We start from the raw sequence: 26,925 nt of genomic DNA on the forward strand, positions 1-26,925 counted from the left end.
GTGACACCCTGCTGTGAGGTAAAGTAAAGAGCATTGCCCATTGACTGATGGTGATGTGTCTCACCTGGTGCCCTTGAAGCAGCTCTGGAGGAGTGGGTCCAGGGCTTCTTTCTCTGATCTGTTTATTGGGACTCTGCTGACAGATATTGCTTCTCTGTGCTCTGATGTGTTCACAGTTACGATCCTTTAACCAAGTAACTGAAAATATAGAGATAACTATATTCTTCTTTTCTTTAAAAGGATTGAGAACAAGGATAGAATCTGGTTTAAATGTAAGAGGCTTTAGTTCTTTGAATTCACAAGGCCCCTGTGGAGGGGATCCACATATTTTTGTTGGGCTTTTTCACTCTTCTTAAGCTTCCTCACTTTCCCATATGTTAAGTGGAGAGCTGTAGATTCCCCCAAAGGAGGAAGATAACATAACTGAGATCCCTTGCTTGGAATTATTCTCTGAATATTAGTCTCCAAGTCTGAGATTAGCCTCTTCCCTGGTCTTTACTGCCTCCACAATGTCCCCTATATTCTCTTATTGTCTCCTGCTTAATTAGGTGTATGTCCTGTATTGATGACACAGAATCTGTTTCACTTCATTGCTACTCAGCTCAGGGCCTCTTTCTGGTCCCTTCTCTTTAGGCCAGTTTAGGCCAATAATGCTTTAGAATGTAGCCCCAAAGAGGTGTTGCCAGTGTTCTTAGTAAGAAGGCTTTGTGCTTGGGTTTCTTTTATTTTTCATCCTAGATTACAGCCAATGAACAAGGGGTGTCATGATGGGTAGTATCTGTTTGTTCCTAATGTAGGTGTTGTGGTTGTTTAAGAAGATGTGTTACTAGGTCATGTGAAAATTTCTAACAATGAAATGGCTCTGTCCCTTTAGGACTGCTACGAATGCTTGGAAGGAAATAGCTTCAATGACAGTAGGAGGGTTTTGTGAGGGAAAAATGAGAAACAAGTTTAGAGCACAACAATGAGACTTATACAACCCTGAAAGGGGTTGGAAGCTGACAGAGAAGTCTCTGCTGTAACAGGAAGTCATCCTAAGACTGGATGGCCTGTACTGAGCTTGCTGCAACTCCTGCATTCGTAAGACTACAGACAACTGAAACCAAGGGTAAAAACAGGTAACCATCTTCTAAGAATGCATGTGAATAGAGAGGAGGTGTCATAAACATTTATTGTTCCTCTCTTGTCATTCTGTATTTGAAATGTTACTCTAAAGATTCATATTCTAATAAAAAAATGGCTTTCTATTGTGAAAGTCTTTTCAGTTCTTTTTTTTCTCCTTTTAAGGAAAATGTCCTATAAGGAAAATGCATGAACAATTCCATACTTAGTTTCAAACACAGAATACAACTGAATTCCTTGATAAGGCCCAAAGAGAGGATGTGCAAAAAGCATCAACATAGGTATCCATGTGACTTTTAAAGAGAGAAGACAGCAAAGCTGCAAAAGAAAGGAAAATGAATTAAACATTAAACCTCTACAAAATCATCAGAGATAAGGAGGACACAATGGGAAGCTGAACTGACCAGATGGTCTGAAGATCAAATATGCTTTTAGAGTTTTGTTTTCATCTTTAGTATTCAAAGAAGCAGAGAAAAGGAGATATACCTTGAGTGCACTCTGAAGAAATCACTAACAGTAGAAAACTTCAGTGAAAGGTGGTTTTTTTTGTGCTGAATATGATAAAACAAAATTCACAAGACCTGAATTCTATTTTATTGCTATTACCTTTTTGGAGGATTTTAAATTATTATTAGAGACTCTTTAACAGTGTTTAGACAGTGTTTTAATAGCTTTATGTTTTACCTTAGTTTATATATACTCTATAAAAGCCATACTCCATTTTAAATTATAAAAGTATTCACAAAGATGGATGATAGACTATTTTACATTTAATATGACATATCTACTTAATAATAAAGATATAAAATTGTATTTGTACAAACTTCTACAAATGGAAAATAATGTTCCATTTCTTTGTACTCCTCATCTATTTTATTAAATTTTTTGGCTAAAGGGGGTTAAAGCAGAAGTGGCGAAGTGAGAGAAGAATAGGAATAAATAGAAATAGATCCTGATTTGACCTACTGCCACTAGAAATAGTATTGAGTTCACTTCAACATTTATTTAAATACAACTAAATAAAAGTGGGTTAAAAGAAAGACAAAAAAAAGGAAAAATGAAAAAAAAATCTTGGCATTGTCATCTTGGTGTCTTCAAACTATTGCTATTAATAAGAAGTAGAGGAGCAAATGAGTGAAGTTTTCCCCTCATTATGTTCATGTGAACTAGATGTCTGCACTGCTATTATAATTAATAGAGACTTAGGGCAGGATTCAGCTACATAAACACGGGTATATTCTGCCACCTCAGATGCCAATACACCTAAATAGAGTTGGCAGGTTAGAGACAGAACTTATGGAAGATATGCAGCCTTTTGGAGATCAGCTGCTAGAGTTTGGGCACGATGCCTTGTCTGTCTTACATTTTGGTACCTGAAGCCTGCCAAAATGACTGCTGTAGTTACAGCTGCAGAGATATGCAGCAAATTCTGATCCCAGAAACTGGCATTCTACTTGCCAAAAACCAGGAGTGTATTGTGATTTGAGGTATTTTAGTGTATTAAAAACATCTGGTTTAGCATCCAAGTCACAGGACCTACAGGAGACCTATTCTCTTGGCAAGTGACAGATAGAGGCCAGGCAGGCATCTCAAATAGCTAAATATATTTAGGAAAGCTTAGTAAGGCCACAATATCTTACTTTTTGTTTTGTGCCATTTGTGAGAAATATTCAGTGAAAAATAACTGAAATCTATATAATAGTATTCATATAACGATGTACATGTACGTGTGAGTACACGGATGTGCTTATTGTGCATGCATAAAGTTATATAATGATTTTTTGTCAGTAGATAATTATTTTACTACAGACTTTATTCTTAGCTATTTCTGGGCTACCTTCTTTACTGAGCACTCACAGAAAAATTAATCTGATATCATTGTGGGTATAAGGTGTTCTGTCAATCTAATGCACTTAGTTGTGATCCCTTGAAGTCAGGGTATTTCTGTGTCCTTTCCCTGGTAGGTCTACAGGCCAGGTTTAATAATGTCTTTCCTCTCTCTTTCTACTAGGTATATGAATTTTACTAGGTTTATGAATTTTCTACTAGGTAAATTAAATTTATTTCATTTGAAAAATATATTAGCTTTTTGATCCAAGAAACTCAGGGCTCTGTAATTACTTGGGAAAAATTAATAGGACATGAACGTTTGTAAATGAGATTCAGAATCTCTAAATTCCAAGCTCAGACTTGTGGCAATTTGGGATCTTTCTTTCAAACAAAGATTAAGTTGTCTGGTCCCTGGGCTCTGGATTATTGCTGTAGAAGCCTAAAATTGATTTATTCTGCCATTCTGGATCACAGAGTTCCTTCTATCCTAAACAGAAGCACTCAAATATCTTTAGATCAATCTTTAGCTAAGCAGTTAGATGCATGATGTTTTATCTAAGCTCCATCGTGATTCAAATACAGACTGAAGAAGCACACAAATTGTAATTCCCTGGTGAGAATCCCACTATTGACAACGTTTGAATCACCTTTACGAACATGGACCTTCATTTCAGCTGTTTCAATGTGCCAAGTCTGAACCTAAAAATAGCCTGAATGATTTGACTGCTCAAATGAAGTTTTAATAAATCCAACAAATCTCCTATAAAAATCTAATTTCACTTTTTCCTCTCATATTTGAAAGTCTTCAAAATACAAGTGTCCTCCTCATCCTCACTGAAGGCAGTTCAGTAAGAAAACCTTTGGACTTTGTTGCTTTTTCTTTTCCTTTTTCCTTTTCCCTTTCTTATCCTCACCCATAGAGTACTTCCAGAGTTGTGAATTTCAAGAACAACAATCTTTTCTATAATTATATTTTAAAGAGCAGTCAGGATACTCAGTACCAGAAGCAACTCACAAAAGCGGAGCTAATTTGTGCTGTTTCAAAACGTGCAATATCTACGCATAAATACAATAACCCTCAAATGACTGTTACCAAGTAGGAAGGTAAACCAAAAGAGGAATTTTTAAACAAAATTACCTAATCTCCTATAAGCTTCTGTCTGATTCTTTTGTCAAAAAAAGGTATTTCATCCATCTCTGTGTTATCAGAATTTGAATTTGTTCACTGAAATATGAATTCCATGTTTCTGTGTTCTTTGTGGATATTATTTTGTACCCATTGTTACAAAATAGTCCTGAAAATACATCCATTTAGTTTTAGTGGAAAGTATCTTAACCTCTATATACTTATTTCCTGCCAAAATAATGTGTTTATATCTGAATTGTGTGGAACAAGATATTTTTCACCAGCTGGACATCTCTCTTACAAAGAAAATATGTCTGTATAGCTAATTTACACATTGCAAGATGAAACTAGCATCCCACGACTCTGAGAATAGGATAAGTTCATACACATTTTAATTCTCATTAAATTACTGTGCAAGAGATAGAGCAATGCCATGCTGTTTCTGTTTTCTAGGTTTTGGGTTTTGTTGCTGGCTTGTTATTTCTCCCCCCTTACATTCTTGTGAACTTAAAAAATAATTCAGGCTATTTCCATACAAATTATACTTTTCCTGGATTCATTAAATGCTCTTTGCCGAGACCATAACTGGACTGTCTTCTCTCAAATTGCCTATGCAGAATATTGAAAGGGTCAAAATAGTGCAGCATGCTATGGTATTTCACAGAGTAGAAAAACATGCAGATTGCTCTTGTTTCTCGTTCTTGTAATAAGGGATAGTAACAAGAAAAGAAAATGGCTGAAAATGGTTTTGTTCCCATGTGTCAAATACCATAATTAGAATAAGAAATGCTACAAATTAACCCATTCTCATTACAGTCACTATATTATAATTTCATGGTCCTCTTCTGATGCTGTACTCTTGCTAAGCACATTTACATCTCATCAGTGAACACAAGCAGCAGATCCGCTGGCGGTGAATGCTTGATTCTCTCCAATTTATGTCTTCTTTTCAGCTGGGGAATCCATTGTGTGAGCTAATAGCAGGTTTCCCATTTGAAATGACGGCAGATCTCTTCACATTTGGATACAGTGCAAGCATTGTCATAATTTTATTTTAATGTGTCACATAATTGTTGCATTATACGATCTGCAAGCATAAGAAAGGAAATTTTCAGCATTAAATGAAACACAAAGGGCAATACTATGCTTTGCTCTCAGAGATGTATGGGGGAAAGACAAGAGCTCTTTTCTCTTAAGCCAAGAGGCAAGTATAGCTGCAACCTTTGTCTTCACCTGCATAAATGACTTAACAACAATTTCACCATTAACTACAGTGTTTCTGCAAGGATTCTTGTTGCTAAATAGGATTTTATTAAAACAATTAATTGGATGAATGTATCTTTTTGTAGGGTGTTTGAATTTCCATGTCCCTGTTATCTGACTCTTTCAAAGCACAATTTCCATTACATTCTCACAGAATATTCATAATATTTCTATTGCTAATTTAGTGCTGTACAAGTAAAAAATGGACATGAGTTCACTTTTTGAACCTGCTTATGCAACATTATTACTTTTGGGGTTTGTTTCCTTTTTTTCCCAAAACAAGGTGTGTGGAGAGGAAAAGCTGTATTTGTGGTGTTTTTCTTGCTCTCTTGTGCCTGGACTCACCACTAAGAAAGCACAACCTACTAAAAGCTAAAGGAGGATTGCTGTTGATGTTAATGGGATCGGATTTCATTGAAAAGATTTTGTCCTACTAGACAGGAGTGCTACATGCATTATCTTTGTAAAAGCTTGGAGACTGACGTAAGAGATACATGATCAGTGACTCAAAACATGGGGTTATTTCACCTGTCCTTAATCATTAGTGCTTGGATTCACTTAATCTAACTTTAGACATTTCCAATATGAATACTGATGTCCTGGGCAAGATTCAGTTGCCTAAGCACAGGAACTCAGTGCCACTGCAGGTCTTCAAGGATATTGAAGGTGTACACAGGCCACCCAGATAGGGCACAGAAGCTACAGAGACACAAGCACTCTGGTGCCAAAGCTGAGCATCAGGTCTGGTATAGCACAATACAAATCAATATCTCTATATGAATATTGCTCCAAACCTGTCTATTTGGATGTTCCAAGTCAATCCAGTTGTCCATACATTGGTGTATTTTTTTGTTGTGCCTTCATCACTCATGCCAAAGGTTATGGATATTCTGCCTGTATTGTATCACATATGTTTACCTTAAAGAAAAGGTATGGATGAAAATTTTCATATTAATTAAAATCTCAAAGCTCCCAGCTGAACCATTTCTAGCTTTTCTAGTTAAATCAAGCTAATATTATAATCAATGATAAAAGTATTTCCTTTCAGGTCATGATTCTTCTCATTGGTTTTACATGTCTACTTTTGGATGAGATGAATACCCTGTAACCTCTTATGGGGTTATTTTTCATTTGTTTGATCAATTGTTTGGGTTTTCTTTTTTCTTTTTTCTTTTTTCTTTTTTCTTTTTTCTTTTTTCTTTTTTCTTTTTTCTTTTTTCTTTTTTCTTTTTTCTTTTTTCTTTTTTCTTTTTGTAGAGACAGTTTTATAAGATACAGGTTTCTCAGCTATGATGACTGACATGATGCCTTCCATTTCTTTTCCTCACATTTACTTGCCTTAGTTTTTCATATAAGAGAGAGTTCAGTAATTCAGTAATTTCATAGTGATGTGGAAGCCAGATTAACCACTGCCATGAAAGGAAGTTTAGAGGTGAGAATATGCCCTCAATGTGCCAGCAGAGTTACATGAACTTGTAAGTCACAAATCTGAAACTTATTTATTTAATGACCCCATATTTCAAAAGGCTAGTAGTAGACATCTGAAGAATACTTCTTCTACCATTAAGCTGTTTTGGGTATCCTGAAATTGTGATTGTTTTCAGATTACTAATTACAAGATTAGTGAATTCACCTTTGCATGTTTCCATGTGAATCTTTGTGCTTTAAACCTGCTTTATGCTCAAGTTCCACAGAGTAAACCACAGTTCACTGGAAAAAGAATACTCATTTACTAATCATTTTGGTTGTATTTTCTAATGGTGAAAACTAATTTTTTAAACCCTTCTCATACAAAAAAGAAGTCCCATACTTCTTATCATCATTTTATCATTTTCACCTTTGTATAGTCTTTCTATCATTCTGCTTATTTTTTCTTTAAAAAAAAAACAACCAAACAAAAAAAATCCAAGCAAAATAACCCAAAAAACCCAAAAAAAACCCCATGATACAAAGTTGTGTAGCAACTAGAAGAAACATGGTGAAGGCCATGAAATTTCTCCAGAATTCTTGAGAAGTTCACTGAACCTGTGACTATGTTTGCACTCATCCGGTGAAGACAGCAAATCAGTTTCAACCCCAGTAGTATTTGTCCAACTGCAATATGAAATATTGCAACCTAAAGTAAGGATCTACTTCTGTAATCATTAAAGGAATTTTAAGAATTTCCATGAACTTCCATGGATCAGACATGATTTTTTGAGATGCTAAGCCTCTTTTATGTGCATCACTGAAGAGAATTTTTCAGCTACCTCTGACCCAAGTTAGATTTCACTGAGTAGCCTCCAAATGAACGGCTCTCTGCTGCATTTAAATACCATGAGTGATCCAGACCCTTCTTGGCTTTATTTTAATGTTAATATTAAAATAAAAGAAGCCAAAAAACCCCAATCTGTCATGGATGTGTATGATAATTGACATAATAGTCCCTAACGGCTACTTTGGAGCATAATGGACCATGACAGATCCATTGGAGCTTACTCAGAGATTGAGATATTTTAATATAATTTAATTGAAAAATAAAATCTAGACAAAATTATCATTCATTTGTATACAATATTATTATTAATTTAAATATTAAACTGCTACTCACACATGCATATGCACATAATCAGTACCTTAAAACAAATGGTAAGAAAAGATTCACTAGAAAGCCTTCTCAGAACTTATCTGATCAGAATGAAGAGCACTTGGCAGTCTTCTCACATATCTAACCTGGCTAGGTGAATGAGCTATGCAACTTACAGGCCAAAGTTCTTGCGCATGGTAGTCATAGAAGTATAGAATGCAGAACTTGCAAAGTTTATCTCAGCATTTTAGTTACCTGACTCGGTCGGGTAGCAAAATTTTGGTTGCCCAGAGTAATGGAGAGAAAAGTGAAAGCTAAGAGTAAATTACAAAGAGGAGAGGTCATTTTCCAATGGTTCTAAAAGCTGCTTAGCTGGGCACACTCTGGCACATGGCTGTCATCCAACACTCCCAGATCCTTTTGTGACACTATCATGTTTATCATGCTAATACCACAAAATTCAGAAAGAAAACCAAGAAATCTATATAAAATCATCCCTACCTTGAATATTTTATTATATACTTAATCTAATTTTTTATTTCACTTTTGTCCTATTTTTTGGGGGGGGGTTTCTGTGTCAGTACTTGCAGTGCCTAGAAAAGGCATACAGTGAGGAAACGTGATTGAAAGGAGTGCAAGGAAAAAAATTTCATCATCAAACCTTTGCTTATGAGCAGTGTTTCCTGTCCCACATGTGACTTAAGCCACAAGGCCTGCAGCCATGTTTCATTACTCACCAAGAGTCTATGGACCTTGACCTAAGTACCCAGGTACATTTACCTCAGTGAAACAGTGTTTTGGTCCTTGTGCTGTAATGGAGATAGCAAAGTCAGAGTATGGTTAATGATTGTACAAGTGCAGAAACCATATTTTAAGAATTCAAAAGCTTCAGGTCTAGGATATGGAGATTTTGCTACTGGGCATATTTTGTACCAGAACTCTTCCTCTAAGTTAACAAAGAAGCTTTTAGATTTCCACCTCAGTACTTTGGAATCCCTCTGGATTAAAAAAAAAAAGAAAAAAAATATTAGAACCTCAAGAGACACCTCAATTATTTCAAACCTCTCCTTTGACTTAGGAATGAAGTTTTTCTCCATCAAGTAGAGAAGAGCTCTTAATTGCCATCTTCCACATTGTGATTGGGATTTATCTCCTCACTGACTAAAGAGGAAGCATGGTTGACAAGATTAAACAAACTGAAGAGCTCTTAGGAAACTTCAGAGAGATTATTTCTTTTATGGAGACAGACATTCTGAATTGCCTTCCCAGGACTCCTGACAGTTTTTGATCTAGCTTATAGGAGGTTAATTCAGCAGGAAATATCTTGCCTACTTGGCATATGAGGAAAACACTACTTCAAACAGGAGGGCTCATATTCCAGCTGTGGAACACCAGGCTGCATGTTAGCCATCAATGAGCTCCAGCGTGGGATTGAAGTTCAGATATTAATCCTGATTAATTCCTTTTTTGTTTGTTCTATAAACAATTTAGGGGCTTAAAGTCAGCAATGTTTACAGCATTTGTACTAATCGTAACATTTGCAATTACACCATGTAATTTTCTTATGTCCTTCCTCTGTGTGCTGTAAGAAAGGGCATTATATTTAGGGACTGGTCTAAGCTCAGTTGACACCATTCCCTTCACTTCAAACAACTTCAACAATAGGACCTGACAGAAAAATTGCAAATTATCCCAATATTTGATGAATTAAGGCCAAAGAGTAGGACTAACCAAACAATAGGATGGAAAGATCCCATGTGTCCTGAACAAAATTCACTGTTATGTGCAAACTATGTAGTTCAGCCAAGAGTGCCAAATATAGACTTTGTTAAATTGTTAATTACACCAGGTTGCTAAGTTTTTGGGTTTTTTTGTTTTTTTTTGGTTTTTTTTTCTCACTTATGTTATAAATTTAAATAATTTAGGAAAAAATGCAGTGTAGTGATATAAATATTTTACTTGCCCATTTGAAGGGCATAGTGTTATTGAAATACATATGGCAGTATATGCAGATGTAGACTTTGATCTTATCTCTGTACATTCACAAAGTTTTCTTGGAAGATATATAATTCAGGATATTGGACTAATACTATAATATTTTGCAATGGTAGTAACATTTTTAAACATAATAATTTTTGAACAATGCTTTCAGAACGTGTAAGTAAAATAAAAATATTTTTATATTTATAACCTTCTTCAGAACCAGGCTGTTTCCTATTTTTGGCCTACACTAAGGAGCACAGTTACTTGCTAACTTACTTGAGGGGATTGTCAGTCTAACTTAAACACTGAAATGTTTGTGTCTACTAAGCTTAGTTCTGGTCAGAGCTTTGAGATGCTTTGGTGAAAATTGGAAATTAATCTGTCTCTTTTCGCAGAGACAGGGTTAGTCTGTGCTAATGGGAAAGGTCTCTTATCAGGGGTTGATGGAGACAATTAATTAAATACTTGTGATGGAGGACTTCAGCAAGTTCTGAACCTGTTTTATGGTTGCTTAGATCTTTCAGAGGGCAGTGACATCATTTTGTATCTTGCTTTTCTATTGGGACTGTGCAGAATAGCTAGTGCTTGTAATGTAGTTTTTCAGAGATTTTGACACTGTGTTCTTTGATGTTTATAAGTAAAAGTAATCTAATTTACCACGTGTCATTTGAAAGACTGTAAAAAATGTAGAATATTCCAATATTCAGCTTTATCCTTTTCATTTTCATTTCTGTGAATAGCTTCAATATCACACAAAGTATGTTTTTATTATTCAGAATAGTCACTTTTAATAAAGAGACTCAAAAAGATTGATTTGAAAAAGTTCTCTATTTCTATTGTGATAGTCATCAGATTTGGTTAGAAAAGTGATGTTAGGAGTTATTTTAACAGAAGAAATGTATCTAAAAGAAGCCACAATCATTACAATTTTGTACCACAAATTAAAGCTGTGTGAAACAGATTGTTTTCCAGTGTTTTCTCTTAAAAGTAACATTTATTTTTTGCCATATATATTATTTAGATATCCTGATCCCCTGATCCATGCCTGTGTGAGTTTTTGTGAAGACAAAATGAAAGGAACACCTTACCCCCAGGTATCCTTTTGTTAAAAGTTCCTTCCTATCATCAGTTTTCGGCATGCTTTCTGCTACATCAGAATGTGATTACTGTTTTTAGTTTCAACTAAGATTTCTATAAATCAGGACCTCAGCCCTCTATACATCCCTCTGGCCACACAACTTGAACAAGTGTCTTACATTTCAATGAAACAGAACCATGCGAGAACATAGTTGCAGCAGATTGATAAAGCCACAGCTCTTACAGAATATAGTGTCCAGGTCTACCTGAGCATTTTTTTTCCCCACTCATTTTGCTACTCCATTTTCAGTGCTGTCAAAGTGCTACCTTTTTGGTAAATTATTTGGTGCAAATTTCTGCTCATTCTCTCTGTTCTCAGTCAATAGATGTATCTGCTGGGAAGAAATCCTGAGGACAATAAGATTGTGCTTCCACAAGTGCCTCTGCTACATACACCTGTAATATCACCAGAAGAACTACCAGATGGAAGTCCCTGCTTATTAAAAGCTGAGCTTTGTGTTTTTATCACCTCCTGTTTAGATTTATGAATGTCCGATTTCTGTGGGCCTTGTGGACATTTATCAAATAAATAACAATTCTCAGAGTGATTCAAGAGTACAGCAGAGTGAATGTACCCAGCTTTCTCATGGCACCGTGTTCTGTGACCTGAATTAATTACCTGGAATTTTTCACAGGGCAGAAATATCTTGTCATAAGCACATCTTGGTTCCCCAGCGTTCCCACTCAGATCCTTGGCTGTTTGTTTGCCACTGTGAAAGTTTCAGGGTTTGCAAAACATGCACATTCTGTGCTCACCCCACTTTTGAATGTAGTCATAACTCTGTATATGTAAAAGCTAAAATGAAGACGACTATCACTGACATCAGTGGGGTTTAAATGTTGAGTCCATTGTTAAGTTGGATGAAGGGACAACCATTGGACAAGAGACATTTTACTCATGCTACATTTGTCAGACTCTCTACATTTGACTAAATAAGAGATTCAAACATGTAGTTTAATTTCTTCATCTCAAAAACAGCAGTTAAGTGATCACTTTTAGCAATAGTTCTTCCCAAATTCATTGTTTTTTTCGCTACATGACAAAACCCAGATGCTTTCTTTAAAAACAGCACAAAAATGGTCCTCCCTTAGGCTGTTCTCAGTGTGCTTCAGCTGCCCCTGTGTCAGTGTCACTCTACAGATCACGAGTTTTCTTCTGTGTTTTTGAGATCTCAGAATTATTAGAACTGTGATAATAACTGTATTTTAATAAAAGATATTCTACCATTTCCTTCAGACTTCAGGCTGCTGAAAGAGAAGATCCAGACATAGATTAGAGTATAGATAGGAAGTCTTATTTCTTGTGACAAATTATATCCAACACTGCCCTCTTTCTCAGGAATCAGAAAGGGAGGATCAACTCTGGCTTTCTCATTGATAATAAATGTGTTTTATTCCGTTTCAGGATGTGATAGCTCATGATATTTTAATTTTAATAGCTTAGACTGATGAGTTCACAGCTCCACCATTATTATTAATTAGTTACGCAGCAGCATGGTGAAGTGACAGATCTAAACACCCCCCTCTCAGGGGTTAATACCAATTAATGTGAAAAAGAGACTGAAGAAGGGAAAAATTTTTGCTTGGTTACTCTCCTCCCTTCTTCTCTTTGTATTGTATTTTACTGCGGAAATTGCATACAATTGTATCATATGACTTAATGGTTGCAACCACAACAACATTATTATTATTATTATTATTATTATTATTATTATTATTATTATTATTATTATTATTATTATTATTATTATTGAATAATATTGATAAATGGGAATTGTACCTCTACCTAATAAGTGGATTTGGTATCTTCAAAATATGTGTAGCACTAGCTATGAGAATCTATAGGATCACAGATCTTGTAATAATATTTCCCCTTATTTTATGGTCATTCTCATAAAAAAGAAAAAAACCAAACAAATTATATATACTAGTAAAGTAAAAATGCAATTTCAATATTGCAAATTATTTCTTTTATTCCTTGTATTTCCTTTTCTGCTGCCATCTGAAATTGGTTGTACATTTGATACAAACTTAATGTATGATATTCCCTGAGAATCCAAATAGAAGCCAAAAAACAGGGTCTCATCGCAGCTACTTCTAGAAACTTCGATAATACAACTATCTAAACTACATATTTAGGCTTTTTTTAAGAATCTTTGTTAAGAAACTCTGAAGGTACTGTTTGATTCATGCAACAGTGGTTGCTTAAAATTGGACTTCCATTAGTATTTATTATTGCTAAATGATTCGAGTATACTGCAGCAAAAGAGTGAGCAAACCTAATGGTGAAGAGTGAAGAGAGAAATCATGGTTCAAGTCACAACTCTAATCAAATCTTACTGTCCATCATAAACTAATAAACTAATCTTATTGCAAGTCTATTTGAATAGTTCATCAAACTGTTAAGTATATTAGGTTGCTATATTACTTAGTACAGAGTTAGGAATGTCTCTTCTGAGATTATTTTATTGAAATTTCTTGCCTCTAAACTTAGTCAAGATAAATCCATCTACTCTGAGCTGATCATGTTATTTGGAAATGATCATTCAAAAAAATTTTAACAAGACCAAGGGCCAGATTATGTCCCTGGGACCCTGGTTATACCTGCAGACTGGGAGATGAGAAGTTGTAGTGCAGCACTGTGTAAAGAGATCTGGGGGATTTGGGTTGCTGGCAGGTTTAACATGCATCAACAATGTTCCCTGGCAGCCAAAAGGGCCACACAGAATAGAGCAAAATGGAGCCAAAAGAATGCCCTGTGATGTACGAGGCATGGAATAGCAGCTGGTTGAGGGTGGTGATTGCTCCATTCTATACTGGCACCGCTGCAGTCTCACCTCCAGTACTGTGTGGAATTTTGGACACACAAAGTATAAGAAGGACATCAGACTATTAGAGTGTGTCCAGAGGAGTATGAAAGGTCTTGAAGGCAAGAGAAGCAGCTGAGGTTGCTTGTTTCGTTCAGCTTGGAGAAGAGAAGTCTGCAATGTACCCACACTGAGGTCAACAGCTTCCTCAGAAAACAGAGGCAGAGAGGCTGATTTCCTCCCTCTGGTGACCAGTAGTAGGACATGAAGAAATGGAAAGAAGCTGTGACAAGGGATGTTCAGGCTGGTCATTAAGAAGAGGTTTTTCACTCAGGGGATGGGTGATCACTGAAAAAGACTCTCTGGGAATGTGGATGCAGTAGCAAGGCTGCCAGAGTTCAAAGAACATCTGATTAGTACCCTTAATCATATGGTTTAATTTTGTTTTTATGTTATCTTTTTTATGTCTGAACATATTTTGAACATTCAGGAATCTTAATTGAAATTTGTGATCAATAAATTTGTTGGTTTATAATTATTCTACTATCTTCAGAAACTGGTTGAGTGTCATTTTGGTTTCACAGAGAGTTCTGTTATTAGTTCTTAAGAAAATAATGACTTACACTGTATTCCAACTAGTTCTAGTTCTTGTTCAGCAATCCCACCTGAAATGTATCATTCCAAGAATGTGTGCACATTTCTAAGAACTCCTGTAAGATTCAATTTTTATATTCACTTTTACTTAACCTCTAGATGCACATAAGAATAATGAGTTCTTTAGGATTCAGAGGAGAAGACATTATTACTTGTATATCATGAAGGTGATAGATTTCTGCAATATGTTTATATTATTTCTTGTGTTATTAGTTTATGGACAAACAAAAGGATGGAATTTACCAGCTGGGTGCAAGACAAGAACAGGTCTATAGAGCAGTATGTTTTTAATTTCTATGGATATTCCCACATTGATACTAATTCCATAAATAAGAAATTGATTGTACTATTCCTATTCATACTGATTGGAATGTTCCTACATGTCTTTGCTCAGTAATTCTCATAGGCTAAATTGTGTAGTACTGCTCATCATTTGTAAATCACAGTGGGATTAAATATGAACACACACATGCACATTCATAAGTCATCTGCACTCTACAATCTTTATTTCATGAATTTAGTAAGAAAATATTTTTAATGTCAATGCTAAGATGGTATTTTGATTTGCTGATATACATATATTATTTTAGAAGTTGTTTGCTTAGGTTATGTGTCTTACTAGATTAGATGGAATGTTTCAAATAAGCAAACATTTTAAAAGTCTTCAAAAACAGAATTTGGAAGTGTAAATTCAAGCTCCTCTTTAAAAAGACTTTTTATCAAACAGAATAAGACTTTTTAAAGAGCTTAGTTGTCATTGAAAAGACACTGATGCAAACTAGTTGAATAACTAGGACATTTTTGCCAATCAAATTTTTAACAATATTTTTTATTTTTAATCTCCTGACTGCAAAGTATAGCTGATGGGCTTTTGTCATGTTTTATGTATAAAGTTGATATACATCAATTATTTCAGAAGCAAATGTATTATATGCTAAGCTGATTGCAAAGTATTGCTTGCCTTGCCAGAAGAAAAGAAAAAAAAAAAAAAACCCCAAAAAAAAGACCCTAAAACATACAGGGAAAAAACCCTCAGTTTAGTCAGGAAAGTCTTTAAGAAACTATTAAGAGCATACAAGGGAAAACATCCATTCAAAAATACGGGAATTAGTTCAGTTTCATTTTATGAAGAAGACAGAAATTAACTCCATAATCCAGAAATCTAAACTCAATATTGGATGGTAAAAATGGATCAGTAAACAAGAGAACTGTGTGTGTTTTATGCACACAACCACCTAACAGTGCAAACCATATAGCAGAGCCCTTTAGAGAGCAGAACTAAAGTCTATCACAGGCCTGTTTGTGTTACCACTGTTAGAACTATAATTTAGAATTACTTGAACTTGTGGCATAGTGGGGAGGAAGAGGTAACTGGTTAAACCTGTGGAAGGTGGAAGTGAGCATGGTGCTGGGGTGGAAAGTTAATGGCTGTTACTGACATCCAAAGCTTCACCCAGTGCAATTTCCACTGGAACATAATGTTTGAAAAAAACCTGAAGATTTAGAGACTCCCTGTCATCAGAAGGCATGAAAACTATCCATGAGCATGGCCACAGGGAAGGACAGCAGACTTCTGGAAATGGATAATTAAGTCTACTGCTTCAGAAGAACCTAAATATGAGCTGGAGGAAAGGCAGATTTGGGGCTACAACTCTTCCTCTCTCAAATTAGAATCTTCTGGAGGAAGAGATTCTCTTCCTCCAGAAGAGATTCACTCTGTGCCAGCTGGACAGCAAACACAGGTTGGAGAAAAGGAAAGAGGAAAACAAGTAAAAAGTATTTTTCAAGGGGCTATGCCTCTGAAGAACAGCCTTACTCTTGGAGGCTATAGAGATCTTAGGGAGCTGAGTGTATAGGCTGTAAATTCAGGGTGCAATGACAAAGAAGGGGGAGATTGATTTGAGTGATACATTCCTCACCAGCAACTTTAGGGTCTGATTCTGCCACAGACAACACAATGTTAAGGTAATGCTGAAGCTATTAATGCAATGGAGGACATAAGAGGTAGAAAATAGCAACATGAAATGGCATACTTCTCCCTAAAATTTCTTGTTAGTGAATATTCAAACCAGACCTAGGGGCTTACTTCTAATTAACACAGATCGATGCAATATGCCATGTGAAATTGGACAAGCTCTCTGAATGGGCCAGGAGACACAGGTAAAAAGAGGTTTGTAAACCCAGTTCTTTTTACCCAGTTTGTAGTGAAGGAAAACACAATTAAAACCACTTACCTATAGATGCCTGTGCAAAGAGGTTAGTCCCCCAAATGACCTGTTTAGAGACAATGGAGAATGGCTGACCCTCACAGAAAATAGTCCAGTCTCCAGGTGTGCTTAACTGGACTCTGGTGTCTCTTCCTCCTCTGTGATGGGTATATGTGCAATCCAAATTTGACTGATTACGCACATGCCAGCACAAATCTTAGTCCATATTAAATATACAGTTACTGTAGGTAAGTATGTAAGACAATTGCCCCTTTGGCAATATTCATCAACAGTGTGGTTGCAAGCCCTGCCACACCAGCCAGATTCAATGTTATTTCCTATTGCTGAAATGTAGGAAGAAATAAAAGTGTTTTATTATTTTATAGCATCTTTAGCTCTTCTGTGCTGACAATAAAGGGCTCGATTGTTTTTTTAAGATGAAATCTGTTCTGGAATAGTGGTGTGTTTTCTTTAGTTAGTGTATAGTGAAACTGTCAAAGGAAGGACAGTTGATGTCAGAAAGGTTCATATTTATTCATGTTTAAATTGAGGTTGGCTGTGTTTGCTCTCATTACTGCTGTCATAAATGGTCAAGGACATCTAGGTATGTGTTTTCATAAATGATGTGATCATTCCAAATCAAAAATTGTGAATACTGGGTCCTATAGCTCCATTATAGTTTCTAAACTGCTCCTGATGTAGCACTGTTTAGGAATCTGAAACCTACTTATCTCTTTTAGAAATGCAATTTCTGTGACAACTCAAAGCAGCTTAATATCACTTCTTGAAACTCAGATTTTAAAATCAGAATTGTGTGGTCAGCCAATCCATTGTGATGGCTGACAGTGTAGTGGAGGTGAATGAGAATTGCTTACGCCTTGGGGAACACATTTATTTATCGATACTGAAATTGCTTCATTTTAAACAGCAAGGACAGAGAGATGCAAAGGTGAAAAATCCTCTCTCTAATATTTATCAATGTTAGACATGCATCTAAAACCACACACAATTTGATTAATTCATTACAGTAATATTTCTCTTTGCTGCATGCAGTATCTCTGCATTTTATTTCAATTAAAATATAAAGGCACACATCAAATCATTTCTGCTTACAAAGACAAGACCACCTAGTGGGTTTTGTATGTTTAATTCGCTGTCTCCTGCCACAAATGCTTGAGGCTTTGATTAGCTTTATCTTACTTGAAAGAGGCACCCCATGTAGAAGGAGACAGGGTGATAAGCTTTCCTGTTGTCTCTGCAATTCAGAGGGAAGGTTGCTCCATTCTGATCACTAAGCTACCTGGAAAATACACTTTAGAAATTAAACAGGTTCTTACTCTTCTTAACCACTTAGCCTATTTCAAACACCAGAACTTGATGAATTTCATGATGACTGACATGTTGAACTAAGCATATTTCCTAAAGCAAGGACTGCAATGTCTGTCTTTTAATCCATTAAATAAAGATTCATTTTATTTCCTGTATATTTTTCTACTTCTCTTTGTGTTATTCATGTGTATGTGCCAATATTTGTGTCTGCTTAATTATTTGTTGTTCATTTTGAAGACTTTAGTAAACTTCATAAGTTCATATTTTTCTTTTTCCCACAGAAATTTAAAAATGGAAGGGAAAAATTTGAGCCTGAAAAAGAGAAGGAATGCTGAAGGAAAAAGTAAATTTGTAATTTTGAGAAGCCTTGGATTGGGTGTAATATTTAGACAGAATTGTATGAATACACTTTTCCAGGGCTAAGTTTCAGCTGTGCTACAATTTATAGTTACGTCAAGCCTGCCTGCAGCACACGGATCAACTCTTATTTTTTTCAAGTATGTATATACATTTAAAGAAAAAGGGTTCCTTTACAATTACAGCTACAGGGTGGGTTTAAATAAAATACTGATGATCATTAGCCATGTACAAAGCACCTTTAACTCAGGAATGAAGCATGAGTTAAAATGCAAAAACAAAATGATTCAGTGTTCACAAAATATTAGAGAAAATGAGAAATTATGTATTATGAGTACTCATTTTTCTTGCTTTTACTTGGTTCTTAAGTAGTTAAGTGTGGGCATCATCCACAGAGATAAAAATTTTACATTTGTCATTCGTAGATATACACGTAGCACTGGAAATGATGGCAATAAATAACCTTAAATTGCATGCTTAAAAATAATGTCTTAAACAGATATCAAATTGACAGAGGAATCTCTACTCTTCTGTTTGTAGATTCCTTGTCTTGCAAAGAAAGAGCTTTTTTTCTCTTGTATTTTTAATTACATTTTAACTTTGACCCTCTTATTTTTAAAACCTCTTTTTGTTAACCCTTTTTTTCTCTTTAGCATAACAATTATGTATACAGCATTATTACTAATTAAATTTTTAAAACAATAGAGCTTTAAAACAGAAAGAATTTGCCATGTGTATTTTATTTTGCCTTATTTAGTTTCAAGAACTCTTAAAAAAAACATTAAAAATATTTTTCCTTGCTTGTATTTGGTTACACTGTAAAATCAGGAAATATGTAAAAGGTTGCATATCAGAAAAAAATAATTCCTGCAAACTGAAAGCAGTCATCAGAATTAGAATATAAGAAATTTCTAAAATCTTCATATGCAAAATAGTATATCACAGAACACTGAACAATGTTACTGTCCAACCACCTGCTTTGTTGTCAACTGGAAAATCTTAACAATCTTAAATTTTAATCTAAAAATCTTAAAATGTCTCTAAAGGACATTTGAGGAATGGAAACAGCCCATATATGGGCAAACTTGCCTGGACTATGGGAATCTGAAAGTTCAGAACAGCTCCAGATTTTAATTTGCAATGTGTCTAACTCCTAATTAATGTAACTATGAAGCTCAGATAGAAAGTGCATTGGAAAAAAAGAAAAAAAGAAACAACTAGCAAGCATGTTTCCAGTATAGCAGATAAATAGGTAGCTATTACCTAGATATTGTTTCTAGATAGTTTGCCTCCTTAGAGATCTTGAAATGGGATTGTTTACCAGTAATGAGTTTTTCCCTAGGTAAGCAATTGCTTTTGCAGACATATAGTATGTTGGAAGGCCTTATTTTCTTGTATCCTATATATACTTGTAATTTACCTGTAAACTATGTAGAGTGCTTGAAGGAAGAAGTGAAAAAAATATATTTAGTTCAGAAAGGTTTTATTCTGGTTCTGGCTTTTCCATATGCATTGTTTTCTTTAAACATTTAGGTTAACATTAAAGTTCATTAAGATGCTTAAGCTTAGTTGCATAAGGGGCATAACGGAGAGCTTACTAAAATTGCAGCTCAGCTGGAGATTTTTTTTTAGTACATTTCAAAAAAATAATGTCCATCTTTCAAGTTTAAACAAAACAAGGTACTTTTTTTTTAAAAGCCTTTGGTGCTTTAAGGATAAAACAGCCAGCAAAGCTTTCCACCTCCCCAGATGTCATGCCCCATTTCACTTAACAACAAGAAGTGCTGGGGAAAGGTGCCGCACTGTTTCATCAGGGTTGTGTTTTTGGTATGGCATGGCTCCACAACACTGCGCCAAATGTTAAAGGGAAGAAGTAGAAAGAAGAGATACAGTGGTTCTTTTGTCTCTGAATAGGATGGCTAGGTCTGCCCTTTCCATAGGCCCCAGGCTTCTCTGCAATATCAGTGAAAAATTTGAGGAGCGGGGGACAGGAGTCAAGTGCTGTCACATTAGATCTGTTTGAGGAGGTACATTTGGGAAAGGAGTGCTTAAGTAGTGTGAATATCTGTGAAAGGGCTGGAATGCAATAAAAATAAAATTATAGTTAATAAAGAAAGACATTGAATCTTACTATCAATATGCCATTCAAAAGGCTACAGATAAGTTTTGCATTTAAAAAGAGTTTTTATGCTTTCACAGTTTACAGGGGGGTCCCAAATAAATTAAGAGCACTTCCTATTTGTGTGTGGCATTTTTACTGGTGAATGAAAATGCACAGTGAAAATTAGATTTTAAAAAAACCAGACTTTAAAAGCAATCCATATCAGAAAGTTAATTTGTTCTCCCAGATCTTAATAGTGTACTTAGTTTTCAGAGAAAAATAAAATTGAAAAGTAGCGAATTTCTCATTTGAATATATTCTGAGAGATTAAGATTCTTTTTCCTATTTTACATAAATACAAGTTGTCTTAGACTCAAGCAACTAAAATTACTTAGGAAAAAAGTGTAGTTAATGCATAAAGAGAAAGAAGGTAAAAAAGATGTAACCAAATGGTTTTAAAATCTATTATAATAAATTTTAGTTCAGCAGGTTTGGATTTCAAATTTATACTCAAGATTGGACACAATATATTAATGTGAGTGTTACTTCAGCCCTTTTAAACATTTGATTTTCTTTTGTTGCATAATTTAAAGCATTAATATTCATATATTTTAGGATGTACTAGATCTGAAAGTCTATTTAAATACTTATGTATTTTAAATGGATGTTTAAATCTTAAAATAATGTTGGTGTCTAGACTTAAACCTGTAAGCCCTCAACATAGACTATCTTTGCCCTGATTGAAGAAAGCCATTAAACTTTGTCTCATTAAAGTTTATTGACTTAAACATAGGCCTGAAGCCAATCATGTGTTTAAATTCTGCTCCTCAAATAGATCTGATTTCCTGAATGCTGAATTAAATTCTAAGACATACTGTGTTGAATGGATCATTGGCTATTAATGCAATCACACTCTGCGTCAGAAAAAGCTTAAGACACTGTGTTCTTGAACTAGAAAGAGATCCCTGGATCCTGGGGATCCAGTGGTAGGTTCAAATAGAGAGAAGGGATGCTGTGAGGCAGAATGTCCAAACAAAAAATACTCTTTAGCTTGCTTTCTTTTTTCCAAAATATGGGAAAAAAATATTTCTCTTGAAGGGGGTGAACATTATCCTTTCCTAAAACTGATTACTCTCTAACAAAGGTGTACAGTTCCTCTCTTCTTACCTGCATTACCTATTCCCAACCTCGTATCAATGAAGGTCTTCTGGAGAAATTTAAACTGCCCAGTCTACTTGTGCAGCCCTTAAAAACATAAATGCACCTTAAAAAGGTGCATCTCTTTATATTGTGAATGGCTACATCGCACTCCTCCTCATCCCTGCTCTGTGCCGTGGTGATAGCAGCACTAAAATGCTGGTGGGACGAGAGCTGCCCTGTGCTCTGTCTTTGGTGCCCAGATGAAACTGAACCTGCACCCCTGCTCGGGTCACGCCTCATCACAGCATCTACTGAGGTGATGCATTGCAGCACTACATCACCACAGGATTGTCAGTCACAAGATGGCACAAGCTTGGATAAACAGATCCAAGAGCAGGTTCAGTTTAATTACAGGACAGAAGGTGCCCTGATGTTCCTTGGAGACAAAACACTTGTGCCAGAAATTAATATGCTCTGCACTGCTGTGCAGTGGTCTGACAAATATGTTGAAGCATCTGAAGAGAGTTCACACAGACTTTGTCAAAAGAGTGATTCTAAAACAAAGATGAAAAGTGAAAATCCTAATACCTTCTTCATACCCCTCAACCCCCCCAGATTCTAACTATAATCTGTATTTCAGTATTTCAGAGAAGGTTTACAGGGACACTGTCAGATTAGATTTGGCTTATAATGTAAGCTATATAAAAATAAGTTGCTATTGCAGGAAACAGTTTTGTTATCTTTCTTAAGGACAAATATTCTTTTTGTGCAAAGTTACACCAAATAACTAAACAAGGAGGTCACTGCTACTTGAGGAAATCAAGTCACCATAAAAAAAACAGTGTACACAAATCCTATTTAACATTTCATTTTCTTTCCGAGCCACTATCATATTCATGTGTTTATTTATTTTTTTATTTGTTACAAAAATTGAACAGATGAGGTCATGTTCACAATTTATTCATATATTTGTGGTCAAAATAGTATTTTATTACAGGATATTGTGTTCCTGTTGTTATTTCTCTGAGCTCAACTATTACAACCTGAAGTCAGTATTTTACAGTAGTATTACAGCATTAGCTTTTCCAATAATGGTAGTAACTTTCTTTGCAAAATAAAGTCAAATTTTATGGCAAGTTTAAGCAGTGAGTTTATAAAGTCAAATATATAACAGTGCAGAGTGTTTGTACATATGTATAACTGCATTAAGCATATGTACACATATGTTTATATATGTCTATGTATCTGAACTTTAGCACTTACTTCTGTATATGCTTTTTTTGGTCTATTTATATATACAGAAATAAATACTTTTGTATGTGTTAACATATATGTGATAGCTAATACATAAACACCAAAATCAACACAGTTTTCCACATGCTGTCATCTTTCTGTGAAGTTAAGCTTAGTTTTTGCCGTTCCCAGATTGTCTGAAATTAGATATTTGTACTGACAGCACATCATTGTATTGTGAAGCTGTTAGGGTGAAGCCAGAACTTTTGGAGGCTGTGGAGGAAAAGGTTTGGGTATTTATTACAACATGTAGCTGCTGTATTTGCAAATGTGGAGCTAGAACTGTAATAGTTTTTCTTTGGGGGCAGTGGGGATGTGCATAAAAATAAAAGCATAAAAGGTTAAATTGTTGGAATTATCAAACCAGAGTAATATTCTTTATCAGAGGATTATTAGTGAAGGAGTTTTATATGTTCGTAGTTTATTACCCTAACTAACAAATTTCTTAGGAATCAAACAAAACCTATTATTCTGTTCTCTGTGCAGGCAGAATAAAAGATCTGCTGCATTTATAATCCAGACAAGGCAGCTAAAAAAAACCCAAAAAAAAAATCAGGGAAAGAGGAAAGCACAGAAAAAGCAAGATCAGATCTACTGTGTTTCCTTGTGAGACTTTGGAGCTTCTTTGTTTTGCTTTGTTTTGTTTTCTGTCTGGTGTTTTTCTTTCCTGGTTTGTCATTTTCGATTTCTTAGTGGGGATCATGTTAGTCGGAAGATAATGGGATGAAAAATAATAAAGACAGAGAAGTTTGAGATTTGGGGTCATGTCCGAACACTCTGGGCTGCAGGGAATGAACCACACAGACAGTTACTTCAGGGACAGGATATTCTCTATATAATCTGCAAGAAATAAAATAGAACTGAGATCAATCCGCACAAAAAAAAAAAAATCTGTTGAGAGATGAACTCTGTTCTTTGCCCCTTAAAATCTTTCTACAACAGCTGTCCTGGTTTAAGTTTTTTCCTGGCTTATCCCTGTAATTCTTTTCTTGAGCATTTCAGGGCTTAAGGAGAGCTGAAGTACAGGGGAGAAGGGATTTCCCCAGAGATCCAAGTTGCTCCTGGAGATTCCTTAGTTAGTGAAATAATGTACACAACACAAAATAATCATTTTTTTCTACAAAAACAACTATTTGTTGGTGTATATCAACATAATTATGCTTGTAACTGTTTCTGTTACTGTACAATGTGTACTAAACTCCTTTGCCTGTGCAAATAAACTGGATGTATCTGCTTAAAACCACAATCTAAATTATACTAAAAATATTGCCCTGTGTTGTGTGAAGTTATTATGAAAAGACAAAAGCTGTTTTATTAAAATTTAAACTCCATTGCTCATGGGAACAAGGGACATCAGATGAGGTTAAGAGTCTGTCTTTGAGAAGTCCTACAGGTGCATTCTCTGCAGCCTTGTCATGGAATCATTGAAACCACTGTCCTCCTTGGAGCACACCACTGATCTCATCTGACTTGTACACCTGGGTCACAGTTTGTGGAGAGCAGAACATGCAGAAGGCAGCAGGGAAAGGACTTGGGCACACCTTGCAACGGGTTGAAAACATATCCAATGTGTCCTGGCCTTGGAGATGCCCTTGGGTCATGCAGTTCAGATACAGCAGGAGTTAAACAGGCATTAAGACAAAAGAGCCAGATCATCTCCTGGACTAGGAGTTTTTTTGGAGTTGCTGTTTCAAGCTGTCACAATATTTGAAAGTCATCACTGTCCTGGTTTATATTCAGTTAGTGTTTTAATAGTTATCTTCATTACCATCTGTGTTATAAATATTGGTTTCTAATGACACCTTAATATTTTCATTGTCTAAATAGAAAGGAATTGAATTGCTAAAAAAAATTATGGAGAAAAAAAATAAAAATTAAATTGAAAATTGCCTCTATTTCAGAATAACCTCACAAGGGATTCTTAGACCTATTTTTCCTCCATTTTTCTTCTACCTCCCTCCATCTTTGAGGAAGTAACCAAGACAGTGATGCTCCTACTACTTTGTATTTGTGGGTTTTTTCTCACTGGATATTTTTTTACTGTTTGACTGTAAGGATTTCTGGCACACTGTGTTGCTCGTATCGTATGGTTTGCTTTAACTAATAGAGACATTTTGTGTGCCAAAACTCTGCTGCTGCACTGCTGTCTGCTAGTCTAAAGCTCAAAGAAACATACCACAGGAGGAGAAAACACGTTATAATTGTATAACTTTATGGGTTTTGTTTCTTTTTGTTATATATATTTTGTTTTCCTGAGGGCTGGGGGAGGAGGAAAAGGGCACAGAAATAGGAATACTGGCATGGTTCCTGATTTGTTTGTATTCAGGTCAGTAGACAGCGGCAGGACTGCTTCTGAGTGTTTCTCTCCTACTGTTGTACCCTATCCAGCCCTGTGACAGGAACATCAAAAAAATTTGGCTTGTATTTCTGTTTTATAATATCTGCCAGAGTGCTGCTCTATTTTCATCCTGAAGCATTGAGAAGCTAGAAAAACAACTGGATTATATAAGAAACCTTTTACAAAACAAAGATTCTGCACTATGTGAAGGATAATTGCCAGCAGCCATTTAGTTACCAATATATGCAGAAAAAGGTAACATTCAAATTCCATTAAATATTGCATATCAGACTATGGTGCATCTGGATACACAAGCACACATAGCACAATCATTTTGTACTACCACTCTCTGTGCTTCATATGGCCTTGGGCTGACTACAAAATATCTGATCTGAGTTCTGCGTCAGAAATGCAAAACTAACTCAGCTGCAGAAAAGTGAAGCACACAAATGGGGAGAAATTAAGTTCTGCTTGTATGACTGGGAATTTCTAAGTAAAATTCTTTGGCACACACTAAACCTCTGAGAGATACCTGGCATGATCTATATATTTTACTTGCTATTTATTTTTGTTGCTTGTTTTTCTTCATTTGAGAGACACTATTTTGAAATCAGTGTATCAACAGGTTGTCAAGATTAAAAGTCCCAGCCTTGGGAACAGCCCATTTTCAGATGTATCACCTTGTCTCATACATTACTCAGTTGAAGGAAAGAGACCAGAAACTAGGAAAATTGAAAAGCATAAAGTAGAAATTATCAGTAAATAGATGAAATACATTGCTTTAATGGAGTCTACAGAGTTACTCTGACAGCCTTTCCCTAAAATGTTATGAGCCACCTGGAACTTGAGGGAATTCAGAGAAAGGATAATAACAATACTTTGTAGTTTTTAGTGCCTTCAAATAAGGGTCTCAAAACGCTTCACAAGCATTAATCAAATGTCATAACAATGCTGTGAGATAGTAATCTATTATTATTCAAAAACAACAAAAGATTCTTTAAAAATAAAACCAAGCTGATGTTTCAATGTATTTGACTGCAATCCAATTAAACAGTCTCCCTTGGTGTAGTTTTAGCAGTAACTTTCCATAACTGTGGTGAATAAGGTATTGGGTCAGCACTGGGCCAGGAACCACTCACTACCAGCCCTTACACATTGTACACTTTCTTGGATGTAATCTAATATTTTCTTTTTATCCTTATATGTCATCCATGAATCTAGATCCTAGAATTTTATCCTGTTACCCTCATTTGAAAAACAGAGAGTAGTACCTTTGCATTCAACCAAGTCTTTGAGAATGTTTTTCTCAATTTCACCAGTTAGGAGCTAAATCAGAGATCCACATGGAGAGACAAGAAACAGGGCTAGTTTTGCATGCAACACAGTTCGACCAGGAAAATAAAAAAGACTGGGATAAGAAGACTTAATAAAAACAGTATCTAATGTGATGGTTAAGCAGATGTCTAGAGAGATCTAATGACTATACAGTGTTTTACTGTATAACTACCCATGTTTTATCACATAGTTGGTGAATCTAAATATCTTTATATGAGTAAGTATTCGTTAACTGTCCAATGCTAATAATTACTCATCTCTGGATGATGTATGCACTAGAGCTCCTGTAGTTAGTATATGTTGATTCGATCACATATCAGAGGACAGACTCGAGTGA

Source organism: Parus major, chromosome 1, assembly GCF_001522545.3.
Source record: "Parus major isolate Abel chromosome 1, Parus_major1.1, whole genome shotgun sequence".
NCBI classification, from domain to species: domain Eukaryota; kingdom Metazoa; phylum Chordata; class Aves; order Passeriformes; family Paridae; genus Parus; species Parus major.